This window comes from Hyperolius riggenbachi, chromosome 8, assembly GCF_040937935.1.
Source record: "Hyperolius riggenbachi isolate aHypRig1 chromosome 8, aHypRig1.pri, whole genome shotgun sequence".
Lineage (NCBI taxonomy): Eukaryota > Metazoa > Chordata > Amphibia > Anura > Hyperoliidae > Hyperolius > Hyperolius riggenbachi.
The window spans coordinates 39,431,650-39,445,032 of NC_090653.1; the positions used below are offsets into that span (position 1 = coordinate 39,431,650).

The 13,383-nt window shown below is 47.0% G+C and overlaps 1 protein-coding gene across 1 annotated transcript in view; it reads left to right on the forward strand.

Moving 5' to 3' along the window:
• The first annotated feature begins 8,639 nt into the window (after window positions 1-8,639).
• LOC137528091 (uncharacterized) overlaps window positions 8,640-13,383 on the forward strand; it is a 50,154-nt gene continuing 45,410 nt past the window's right edge. Inside the window, exon 1 of the mRNA XM_068249354.1 lies at window positions 8,640-8,748. The gene's annotated coding sequence lies outside the window, so the exon portion shown is untranslated. The remainder of the gene's footprint in view (window positions 8,749-13,383) is intronic.

The window sequence follows — 13,383 nt, forward strand, 5'->3', positions numbered from 1 at the left end:
GTGTGTGTGTGTGTGTGTGTGTATGTGTGGTGTGTGTGTGTGTGTGTATGTGTGGTGTGTGTGTGTGTGTGAGTGTGGAATGTGGTGTGTGTGTGTGTGTGTGTGTGTGTGTGGTATGGTGTGTGTGTGTGTGTGTGTGTGTGTGTGTGTGTGTGTGTGTGTGTGTGTGTGTAATGTGGTGTGTGTGTGTGTGTGTGTGGTATGTGGTGTGTGTGTGTGTGTGTGTGTGTGTGTGTGTGTGTGTGGTATGTGGTGTGTGTGTGTACAGTGTGTGTGTGTGTGTGTACAGTGTGTGTGTGTGTGAGTGTGTGTGTGTGTGTGTGTGTGGTATGTGGTGTGTGTGTGTACAGTGTGTGTGTGTGTGTGTGTGTGTGTGTGTGTGTGGTATGTGGTGTGTGTGTGTGTTGTGTGTGTGTTCATCATCATCAGGAGTGTACTCCTGGTGACACTGGCATTGGCGCATGCATCGCAGGCACAAGCCCATGCAGAAGACCGGAGCTGTGGCGAAGGACATGTAACTATTAAAGTGTACCAGAGATGAAGCAACCTGCTTTAATTAATACTATATACTAGTAGGGACATGATAACAAACATTACCCTGCTGTCTGTTTCATTCTGATCTGCCCCGTGAGCTTGTAATCCCCCTTGTAAAAACCACCGACTGAGCCCTCAGTTGGCTGCTTTATCAGAAATCTCTATAGCAGTGAGAGCAGTCTGCTCAAGCCCGCCCCCTCTCTGCCTGTGTTCTGCTCAAGCCCACCCCCCTCTCTGCCTGTGTTCTCCCTATCTGAGAGAGCAGTCTGCTCAAGCCCGCCCCCTCTCTGCCTGTGTTCTCCCTATCTGTGAGAGCAGTCTGCTCAAGCTTGCCCCCTCTCTGCCTGTGTTCTTCCTATCTGTGCACAGAACGGCATCACAGAGAGCAGTGCCTGTGATGGGAGAAACAGCTCAGGAAACATAGGTTTATTTATCTATGCAGCTAATTAGTGTACTGGCTTGAGTTACACACTTATCTCTCCACATCTGATCTAGGAACATACAGGGACACCGCTCTACACAGATCAAATGCAGCAGCAGCTGTGCTTGTCTCTGATTTTACAGGCGTAAGTAAAAGTAATTGTGCCTGTGTGCACATATGTCTACAGTTTTTTTTCCCCCTAATATATATGTGTCCCTGCATACATTATTTGATGAAGAACTTTACACACGGTGACACTGACCCAGAAGCAGATGGCGGCCATCTTGGATTTTAGACAGGATAAAAATGAAAAATTAGCTCACAGACAATGGCTGGACACCATTCTTTTTCCTCCTTTGTCGGGCGGCATTGCATCACTCCTCTGTTCGCAGCAGCAGATCGATGCACATTGGAACTCCTGCTACACTTCCTACCCTCCCTGGCCAGAACTAAGGATTCTTTGTCAGGCCAGGTAGGTATTCATATGCAGGAAACAGTCAGGTAGCAAAATAGTCCCTCAACACTTGCCTGCTGCAGTGCAGCACCACTACAGGATGAGGACCATAGGCAGGGTGGGAGACGGAGGGGGGTGGGAGCCAGAATAAAGGTGGGAGGGGAGGGAGGGTGGACAGCAAAGAATACATTATACAAGCAAAAAAAATCCTGCCAGACCAGCCTTCGCCTGGCTATGAGCCCCATAGCAGCTGCTATGGCTGCTATGGTAATCCCTATGCCAGTAAGTGATGGCATGGTGGTCAGTATAGAGCTCAGATCTCAATATCATCAGTTGTGTCTGGGATCACAAGAAGAGACAGAAGGATTTGAGGCAGCCTGCATCCACAGAACATCTGAAGATAAGAACTACCTACCAAGTTCTTTCAGAAACCATGTGCAAGTGTACCTACCGTCTTTCCCCTAAAATAAGACATCCTCCGAAAATAAGCCCTAGCTGATATTTCAAGCACCCTTGAATTATAAGACATCCTCGGAAAATAAGACCTAGCTGCAGGGACAAAATGAAGAGCAACGACCGGCACTGGGATAATGTACACTGTTCAGATCCCCCACGAGTGCTCCCCCCCCCCCCCCCGCGCTGGGCCATGCGGCTGATTTACAGTACCTCCTCTACTCCTGGCCCCTCTCCTCCAGAAAGTCGGATTACCCCTGCGGGGCCAGGCTGCGGCTAATGTTGTGTATCATTCAGTTGTCAGATCAGCGGTGAAGGCAGCTATGGTAAAGTTGTGCAGCAACAGTACCGCCCTATACAGGAAGTAAACAAAGATCACTCCCTGTATACCTGCTCTGTTCCTGCACAACTTTAGCTGCCTTCACCACTGAACTTACAACTGAATGATATTGACTGCACAGGCCGCCGCCGTCATGGTCCAGGATTACGACCACCTCTTTAAGCTGCTCATCTTCGGGGACAGCGGTGAGTGGGGCCGCCAGGGGCAGGGGAAAGGGGCCATTCAGGGAGAGGCCCTGTGGTCAGCTGCAGCACCGGCTGGAGGGGACTGTCAGGCAGGGATGGCCGCTGTGGCCTATGGCTTCTGTTCAGCTGTTGCTTGCCACCACACCAGTCCTATTGGCAATGCTTAGCCGTGTGGCTTATTACCGGAAGGGTACTGGGCAGTAGCGGACATCATCCGGGACGAAAAGCTGCCCTAGTGCATCCCTGTGCCTCTTCCTCCATCATTCAGCCCTGCTTTCCTGCACGGGCACTATGGATGCCATGTTCAGAGAAGTGCCAGCTCCGTGGGATCATGAGTGGGAGCTGGCCACTGTGCTGTGTGTGCTGGGAGGAGTAGGGTGGGAGAGGGTAGTCTAGAGGGGGGTAAGGCTATATTCTGGGGTGAAGGAGTCTGGTTATGTACTGGGGGGGTCTGGCTGTATACTAGGGGGATAGGGCTATATCTTGTGTGGGTATCTGGGACTGGGTATATAGTTGGGGGGCAGGTCTGGATATGTACTAAAGGGGTATCTGGCTACCCCGACAAAATATAAGACCTCCCCAAAAATAAGCCTTAGCACATATTTTGAAGGAAAAAATAATATAAGACAGTGTCTTATTTTCGGGGAAACACGGTAGAAGAATTCATTCTGGTTTGAAGGCAAAGGCTTGTCCCACCAGATATTGCTTTGATTTAGATTCCAGTTCTAACCATTTACTTTGCGTCAACTGATAAAAAAATACTAATAATAATTACTTTCAAACATATTTTTCACAGCTGCCCAAAACTTTTGCTTAGCATTGTAAATAGTAACTACCCCAAAATCATTACTACACAATAGTCAGTGAATCATGAATTAATCAATATTTGTTCCCAAAAATACAAGCATACATTTGGAAAGAGTGGATTATCCACTTCTACTGGGAAAACTATTTCATATAAAAAGTTTTCTTCCTAAAACAGGAGATATTTGCAATGTATTCAGTGCAAAGTGATCATGTGCCGAAGCTCGGAATCAAAATCAGATACTTACCTGAAGAGAGGGAAGTCTCAGGATCCATTGCTTCCCCCCCCCCCCCCCCCAAATCCTGAAGTGTGTCCACGCAGTAGCCGCACTAGCCCACCCAAGCATGCACAGTACCACAGTGCCCGTGACTCCGGCTTACTGCACATGCGTAGGCAGGCTCAGTCGGCTATTGCGTGCTTATGCTGCAGGAAGAAGGGCTGTGCTGTCCCGAGGTGATTAGCGACAATGCCTTGTCGTTAATCTTCTGGGGGGCGTGCTTAGCGATGGGGGGCATCAGAGCAGCGAGGTAAGCCTCAATAGGATCCTGAGGCTTAACCTCTCTTTAGGTTAATATCTAATTTTATACTCAACCTTCAGCAAGACATTACCCCATAAAGTTTCAGTTTCAAACAGTGGTGAATATGCAAATGGCAGATCTGGAAAAAGTGGCAATTATCAGAGCCCAACCTGTTCTCATTTTGGTCAACTTTCTCTAATCCAAGTGTGTCAAGACAAACGGGAGTCGTGTTCAGCACAGATGGAATTCCACTTCAACCCCAGACATATTCACAGAGCTTTCCCTGGGAAAACATGCAGGAAGTCCTTATACATAAACACATTTTGATTAGAGGAAGCCGGGGACACACCAGCGCTTGGCATTATAAACACGGCTTGAGTCCAAATCTTCAAGGAAATAGGCTTCGACCTTTTGTTCTGTACATTCCAGCTGAAGTTGAACATCTTTGAAGCAGGCAGGTCTGGATTTACCATAAAGGCACTGTAGGCATGTGCCTACAGGCACATGATGATGGAAAGGCAGCTCCCTTCCCTCCCAGAGTGCCTCCCTCCCTCCTTCACTATGCAGAGTCTCGAGCAGAGTGTAAATGAGAGGTTACTCACCTGGGTCTCGGCATTCCACTGACCAGATCTCTCTTCAGTCGGAGGCACCTCTAGCTACTTAATATTGAGGGTACCTCTAGCTACCTAATACTTAGGGGCACCTCTAGCTACTTAATACCGGGCATAGCTCTGACTAACTAATACTATGGGGCACCTGTAGCTACCTATGACAACGGGTAAGGGAGAAGTGACAGCTGGGACAGCCAACACACTTGTGGTGCGGTTCGGCGGAGGTTTGTAGGCTCATGGAGGGTGAAGTCTGGGGTGGCAGGACAACTGTGCCTATAGGCTCCTGTGATGTAAATCCAGGTCTGGATGCAGGAAATTCCTGTTTATGTATATAAAGTGATACAATTCATATTGTTTTATTTTTAAGTGTAAGATGAACTGAAGATTCCTAGAAAAAAATAACACGAATCCTAGCAAACATGTATCATTTGATTAATTAAATGTAGGAGATGAGTTCTTTCATTTCTCTGGAACAGAACGAGATATCATATTAGTGTTTAGTATTTGCATATGGAGAAATATGGTCATGATTTTACTAAAATAAAACTAGTAAATCCGTTTCAAAAGAAGAGACACTCCAATCTTTTTCTCAATGCTAAAATCCTTTAGTTCTCCACCCAGTTCAGGGAGGCGCTCTAGTGGTCTTAGACTATGGGGTTGATCCAGGAAGCAGCGGTAATCAGTGGTAATTATAATTCGTATTTGCACATATACGTAGTAACGAATTTTTAATTCAATTGACTCTGTATAAGCATTCGGAATTACGCATGAATTTACGCGCAATTTACGGAATATTTCGTGCCGAATTTGGGGGGATGAATAGCCAAGCCCCCATACACACTATTGCTGCGAAAATTGCTACATATGTTAAGGAGATTAGTTGGTACAAGTAAAAAAAAAGGATCTTTTCAAAAAGACCTTGTGTAATGATCTGCTCTGCTGTCTGCACAGGCAGACAGCTTTTTGCCCATTCTTTAGGTCTGAGTGCTGCAGGTCCCTGGAAAAGAGACCTGTGTTCACTCTGCAAGTTGCAGAGTTGCTGTGCTGGTGAGGAATTTGCCTCCACTTGTCATGCAAATTGCTTAGCTGCTTCCTTTGATGGCTTGCAGTATAAATACCATTTCCTCCCAGAATTCCCTGCTGGTCATAAAGGTTTGATCCTGCTAGACTTACCTTGAGTCTCAGCCCTCTGCATATTGTTTGCTAATATTATCTGTATTGCCTGTTCTGTCTGTCTGTTGCGATTGTTCTGTCGCCAGCGGCGGCCGACAGAAAATCGCTCTGTCTGTTTGGATCGCATTCGCCCTAGCGGTAGAGGCGGTGGTTCCTTCTGTATTCTGCCTTAGGAGTGTAGCCAGAGCAGCGGTTGCTACTGGTTGCTCCATCTGTCTGTCTGTCTGTCTGTCTGTAACGAACGCTTGCTGTCATCTCGGTGAGGTCACCCTTTAGCAAGCGTTTTGTTTCTGTGTTTCTTTGGTTAGTTAGGGTTGGTACGCTTTGTCGCTATTGTGCTTCCCGTGTGGTGACCGTGGCGTGCACACGCTTTGTTGCTATTGCGCTTAACGTGTGGTGACTGCGTGTAGTTAGTCATGTCTGTTCCTTTGCTCTGTCTTACTCAGTCTGGTGTCGCTATTAGCAATCACCATTTCTGCGATTGCATTCCCACTTGGTCTTCGCTGTTGTGTGTTCTCCATCGCCGGATGGCAACTAGATTGGTGGACACACATACATTCTGTCTCTGTGCTCACTCTCTCTCTCTAAGGGCTATCTTGCCCTGCATTGCTTCACCTCGTACAATTCCCGCCTGGCATCTGTGGCAGTGCAGAGGGGTTATTCCTCTGCACTCCACAGCTCCATCTGCCGGTGGGAATTTCTCTCTACAGGTGCATTGCACCCAAAGCTGGGTTCTGTTGTTTTAAACGCTTGTGGAGGATTTCCGCAGTGTCAGCGCACATCTTGTGCGCTGACCACGGAAATAATTCCCCAGTCGTTACACCTTGTAGTTTTTGAGATAATCGATTTTAAACATGCAAAGAAAAATTGTTTTTAGACTAAAAAAAAAAAAGGAGGTTTAAAAACCTTTTTTCTTTGTATTTTTAAAACCGATTTTCTCAAAAACTACAGCGTCTTTTTGAATTTTTTTTTTACTTGTGACCACTATCCTCCTTAACATATGTAGCAATTTGCTATTCACTGGCAAAGTCAGCAAGAAATGATGTGTAAATTACTGTATTTTTTGGACTATTAGACTCACTTTTTCTCCTCCAAAACTGGGGGAAAAAAAGTCACTGCGTCTTATAGCCCAAATGCCGGGAGTTCCTGACTTGTGAATGCCTGCCAATACGAAATTCCAACTCCCCGCAATGTCAGGGACTCCCTGTACTGTGCCCATGCAGAGGAGGACACAGGGGGACAAATGGAGGACATGAGGGGGACACAAAGGGGCATAGAGGAGGACACAATGAGGACACAGGCAGACGCAAGCGGGGGCAGAGGAGGAGACTGGGAGACACAAAAGGTATAAGGGGGCATGAGGTACAAAGTGGGCATTATCCACAAGATGTCCCTTCACCAGGTTTAGTATTTTTTTCCCCTTGGTTTTGTCCTCTAAACCTGGGTGCGTCTTATGGTCATGAGCGTCTTATAGTCCAAAAAATACGGTACACGTACATTCATGTAATTATGAATGCCGACAATTGCATACGAAATTAATTATGCTTTCTCCAAATTTTGCCTTGCGATTTGTAAATGTGAATTACGATGCGTAATTACACATAGGCGTAATTTCTGCTCATCCCTAGCTGTAATATTCATGTGCACAGAGAGCGTTTGGAAATATTAACGTTACTTCTTCTAGCAGGGTAACATGAGTTCCACTATTAGTGAGACCCGAGGTACTCAAGTATCGCAAGTATTGCTACGGTAACTGTCAGAGAAATTTAATTGAGTTATAATCATTTAATGCCAATAAGCAAGGAATTTTCCTGTATAAATCATTGGTTGTTATGATAAAAAATGTCAGTTAAATATATCATATAGGAAACACACACAGTGATATTTGAGAAGTGAAATGAAGTTTATTGGATTTACAGAAAGCGTGCAATAACTGTTTAAACAAAATTTTTGTCAGGTGCATAAATTTGGGCACCACAAAAAAGAAATTAAATCAATATTTAGTAGATCCTCCTTTTGCAGAAATTACAGCCTCTAAACGCTTTCTGCAGGTTCCAATGAGAATCTGGATTCTGGTTGAAGGTATTTTGGACTATTCCTCTTTACAAAACATCTCTAGTTCATTCAGGTTTGATGGCTTCCAAGCATGGACAGTTCTCTTTAACTCACACCACAGATTTTCAGTTATATTCAGGTCTGGGGACTGAGGTGGCCATTCCAGAACGTTGTGCTTGTTCTTCTGCATGAATGCCTTAGTGGATTTTGAGCAGCGTTTAGGGTTGTTGTCTTGTTAAAAGATCCAGCCCCGGTGCAGCTTCAGCTTTGTCACTGATTCCTGGACATTGGTCTCCAGAATCTGCTGATACTGAGTGGAATTCATGCGTCCCTCAAATTTGACAAGATAACCAGTCCCTGCACTGGCCACAGAGCCCCAAAGCATGGTGGAACCACCACCATATTTTACTGTAAGTAGCAGGTTATAGCAAAAAAAAAGTAGGCAGTTAAAATCTGAGCGAACCGACAGGTTTTGGGCCAGTCCATCTCCTCATGGGGGATTCTCTCTTTTTTCTTTTTTTTCAACAGCATTTCCTGGACAGCAGTTGCAAAGTCTAACTAACAAAATACTGTGCAAGTGAGTAGGGAGGCTGGCTGGTATCTTAGTTTTTGGGCAGTTAAACTTCTGTTCAGGAAATGCTGTTGAAAACAAAGAAAACCCTGAGAATCCCCCATGAGGAGAAGGACTGGCCCAAAACCTGTTGGTTCTGTCAGATTTTAACTGCCTACTTTTTTCACGATAGTGGTCCTTTAAGCTGCAGAAAGACAGTTTTCAGCAAACTTTTAAAAGTGTATTCTAAGGGGAAAAAAAACAGTATGGAAGGCTACAGAAACTGATACAGATGGGTAATACATTTGTGCCATGCATCTCGAGGGGTTTTGTCTATTCAGGGTAATATAATTATATTCTATGGCCATTTAATTCAGAGCAGACGTGTTCCCGCAGCGATGCCGGGAAAGTTTTGAGCAGGGCCTGGTTACACCGTCACTCTGCACGTCACTGTGTGTTTACGCACATGCTGCAGTCAGGGCTGCATTCCGCCACAAATGGCTGGCTCCCAGCCCAGACCATCATTGTGTAACCGGCTTCATATTCCTCCCTCCCTCTGAACTGCATCAATCTTCTCAAACACCTCTGCAAGTCAAACTTCAGTGTTCCTTCTACTCTGCAGGACTACAGGGGCTCCGCATAACAAGAGGTAAGGGGGGCTCTGTGCTGGGGCAATGGCCTGGGATGGTCTTCTGTGTGACCAGAGGCTATCCTGCTAGACACAATAGAAACAGCCCAGGGAAGTTTGGCTGTAAAAATGTAAAACTAGCTGTAGTGCATTCATTCCAACTGTCTCTCTTTAGGAGAGTAGCCTTTGCTTTCTCAGATTGAATCCTCATGGTCTTTGTTCCTTAGTTCTTTGTCTCAGGGGTTGTGGCTGGGTTTATAAACCTGGTATGTATGTTGGATTATTGTATTCCAGCGGTTCTGGAGGTGTGGCTAGCTTTCAGGGACAATAAGGGGATGGTTTGCATATTCAACAGTGATGCATTGTGGGAGACCTCATTTGCTCCCTCCAAGATGAATAATCGCAAATATCCTCTGTTTTAAGTAGGCAAATTCTGTTATCTATAGCTTTTTTAGTAAGAGGGCTTTTTGGTCTGTTTTAGCCCCTTACACACTTCTAGGAGTTGTGGTTCACCATGAGCTTGCTGGGCAATCTGTAACTAAACTTATGTATCTACGTTTTACATCCACCTTTAAGTCATTGCTTGTTGGTTTTAGAAAGTAGTACTTTTTTATTTATTTTTATTTTTTTATCATATTTTGTTTTTCTTTCTAATTTGGCTGATTTGATCTCTGTAGTTATTTGTAGAAGCATTAGTTATTTGTAGAAGCATGATACATTGTTTGAGGTCTGTTTAACTAGAAGTGTGTGGAACGCTATGTATTCTTTGCCTAAACTTTAAAAGGGATTAATGCTGTAAGTGTACCTCTTTCCTGTTTTAGAATGCTGTATTGTATGAAATAATTGATGCAGTTTTATGTTAAAGGGACTCTGATCAGTAAATAAATACAAAATTGGAACTTACCTGGGGCTTTCTCGACCCCATCGTAGGTCGGAAGGTCCCTCAGCGTCCCTCTGGCTCCTCTCCCAGGGCCTGGCCAGAAAAGGTTCCCAGCGGCTCCCGGCGACACTGGGCCCGAGTGTCGGACTCCTGACCTGGATAGGGGGGGCAATTTGCAACCTCCCCTTGCTTCGGTAAATAAAAGACTGCGACAACCCTTTGGATTTTAAAAATTGGCCACAGCTTTTATTACCCTCACATGTATCATCTGAGGCAACAAGTTTATTAATTTGTAATATAAATCAAACTTCTATTTCTTCTACATAATATTTTCACACACATTAATAAGGAAAAAACATCGGAGTCCCCTGACAAAAGGCCGCCCAATAAAACGAGCCGCAGCGCACCCGTACCAGCCACCAGCCACAGTTATAAGAGCTCGATGGGTACACACTACTGCCGGCTCAACTTAAAAACATCCACATGGGCCTTGTCAGGGGCCCCGCCATTATGCTGTGACGATCGACATATGCGGTTATTCCTACTGATGCTGTCCACTTCAGGGGAGGGGTGGGAGGGTTGTTCTTCAGTTGCTGGATCTCAAGAGGAAGTACAGCTTCCTCTCCTCTTCTTTTTGTTGTTCCCCTGCCCTCCCTAATTTGTCACCTTGACCCCCCTGCCCTATCCTGTCCAGCAGGGAGGTCACCAGCCCCCAACCAGGTCATGCCCCCTTTGTCGCCCAGCTCCGCCTGCTCTCTAGGGGGTTTCTTGACCTGGATAGGGGGGGCAATTTGCAACCTCCCCTTGCTTCGGTAAATAAAAGACTGCGACAACCCTTTGGATTTTAAAAATTGGCCACAGCTTTTATTACCCTCACATGTATCATCTGAGGCAACAAGTTTATTAATTTGTAATATAAATCAAACTTCTATTTCTTCTACATAATATTTTCACACACATTAATAAGGAAAAAACATCGGAGTCCCCTGACAAAAGGCCGCCCAATAAAACGAGCCGCAGCGCACCCGTACCAGCCACCAGCCACAGTTATAAGAGCTCGATGGGTACACACTACTGCCGGCTCAACTTAAAAACATCCACATGGGCCTTGTCAAGGGCCCCGCCACAGCACTTCGGGGGTTGCCTCAACCCCGAATGCCCCGCCAACTGGCCAACGCAGCCTCCAGAGCTTCCCTCAGGCCAAACAGGAAGACATTATTGCCCACCTCATTGAGGTGCTCTCCGTCTTCCCTGAAAAAGGATGCGTCTTTCTCTAGCAGTTTATGCCGGACAGAAATCCCGCCTCCTCTGCAAACCACTTTCGCAACCGCTTTATTAACCTTCCATCTTGCCCTGTTAATTTTTGTGTAGGGGATTGGGGGGCGCCAGCGCAGCCTCGGGACTATTTCAGACCAAATGATCACTAGGCCTGGGAACAAACTGCCTGCTCTTAATATGAAGGCTTTTATATCCCTGATCAGTATGTCCATTGGATCCCAGCCCAGGTCGTTTCCCCCTATGTGCAGGATCAGTATGTCTGGGGGGCCCCATAAACGGGCGAGTCTGTAGAATTTTTTGATGCATCTGTCTAACGTGAGACCCGGGGCCCTATACCAGTGTGTCTCCACTCTATCGCTGCTCTGGCCCAGGTTCCTTCCCCTGTGGCTCTCGGTTGCTCTCCTCTCGGCCCATACCACATAGGAATGCCCCAAGACCCATACTTTCAGCCTTCTCCCGGTCTCTCCTGCGGGATAGAGAACAAAGCATTGTAATTCTGGGAAGATACATGTTATTTGGTCGTTATCTACGCGCTTTTAGTGTTTCCCCCCCCCCCCCTTCCTGCTTTAGCATTCCGTGAGGTGTGGGCGGATATAGGTTTTGAACCTTCTAGACTTCCATCTCCCTATTCTCATAATTGCTTCCTTACTGAGGCCCCCTTTATCCGCTTCCGTTGCTGCCCCTATCCGGAAGGAATGTGATCCATACTCCTTGGCATTGCAGCCTATCCCCGCCAAGCACTGTTTTAGCACCGCCACGAACTGGAACCGTGACAGGGCTGATCCATCCTCATGCACCAACAATCCCCTTGCTTTGCTTGCCTTTGTTTGCCTGAATCTCGTAAAGCACCCTATCGGGCATGAAGGGCAACCCGGTATCTCCTGGAGCTGTATCAGAGCTCCCTTCCCTAATTGGTCGGTTTTTGATTTTGGTATGATTATATGTAGCACATTCTTCACGAGATACACGTCGGAGGCCTGTATGCCCCCGGGCGTGCTCGTTCGATCGCTGACCAATTCCCCTAACCGCAAAGCCCCGTAGAATGCCAGCGAGAAAGCCAGCTGGAACAGGAGTGTTTCATGGTTGTTCCGACAAACCGCGCTGGTGCTGTGCATTAACCTCAACAGGAGGGGAATGGTTATGGGGCGTCTCGGGTCTGGCCGTTTGGGCCTCTTTCTGAACCCTTTTAATGCTTGACGGACTATAAAATTCTTCGTGAAATCGGGCCACCCCTTCAGTTTGAATAGAAAGGCCAGGGCCGCGATAGTCTTGTTGACCTTACCAGGTGAGTGTCCTTCGCTGAGCATTTGTCCCAGGAATGCCAGGAAGACGTCCTGGTTTGACTGGTTGGGCCTGAGTGTCCGTTCCCTACCTTCGAAGGCCGACCATCTGGCCCACTCTGCCTTGTACGCTTTCCAAGTGCCTGTCGCCAGCGAACGCTCAATCCAGTCTGCCATCACGGTAACACTAGGGTCCATACGTGCGGCGGGATCTGCACTGGCTCCGTGTTCGCACGTGGCGCCAGCTCCCGGAAACGTTCCAGCTGGAAACGAGACAAAGCATCCGCTATACCATTAGCTGTTCCTGGTATGTGGCATGCCCTAAACTTAATATTGTGGCGCAAGCATTGTAAGACGAAATACCTGACCAGATTGACTATTGGGGGCGAGCTGGTGGTCAGGCTGTTGACGATGTTAACAACAGCCATGTTATCCGAGTTGAACACTACAGATCTGTTGGCCAAATCCCTCCCCCACAATTCGGCTGCCACTACCAGTGGGAAGAATTCCAGTAGCGCCAGGTTCCTGATGAGCGGCAGAGACGCCCACGCTTCAGGCCAGGCGTGGTGACACCACTGGCCCTGGAAAAAGGCTCCAAAACCTGTGCTGCCAGCTGCATCCGTAAACAGCTGCAGTTCATCGCTGGTCTGTGGTTCCTCTAGCCACAGTGTCCTCCCATTGTACTCTTCAAGAAAGGATAACCACATCCGCATATCCGCTTTTGTCTCGGCGGTTATACGTATGAAGTGGTGCGGCCGCGCGACCCCGGCCGTCAGGAACCCAAGTCTGCGGCAAAAAATTCTGCCCATGGGCATCACCCTACATGCAAAGTTCAACTTACCTAACAGCGATTGGGTCTCCCTCAATGTCAATTTCCTTGTCCCTAATGCCGCCGTTAACTCCTGTACCAGGCCGTCCCGTTTGTCCCGCGGTAGTCGAAACTCCATCTTTTTTGTGTCAATCTCGATCCCCAGAAATCGAATTATTTCCTGCGGCCCCTCGGTTTTTTCCATGGCTAATGGTACTCCGAAGTGCCTGAAGACACTGATCAGTGTGTCCATGACTGTGTGACACACCTCCGTCCCTGCCGGACCCGCGCACAGGAAGTCGTCCAAATAATGGACCACCCCTTGTTGTCCGGCTTCCTTTTTGACCACCCATTCTAGAAACGTGCTGAACGTTTCAAAATAGGCGCAGGATATTGCGCAACCCATGGGG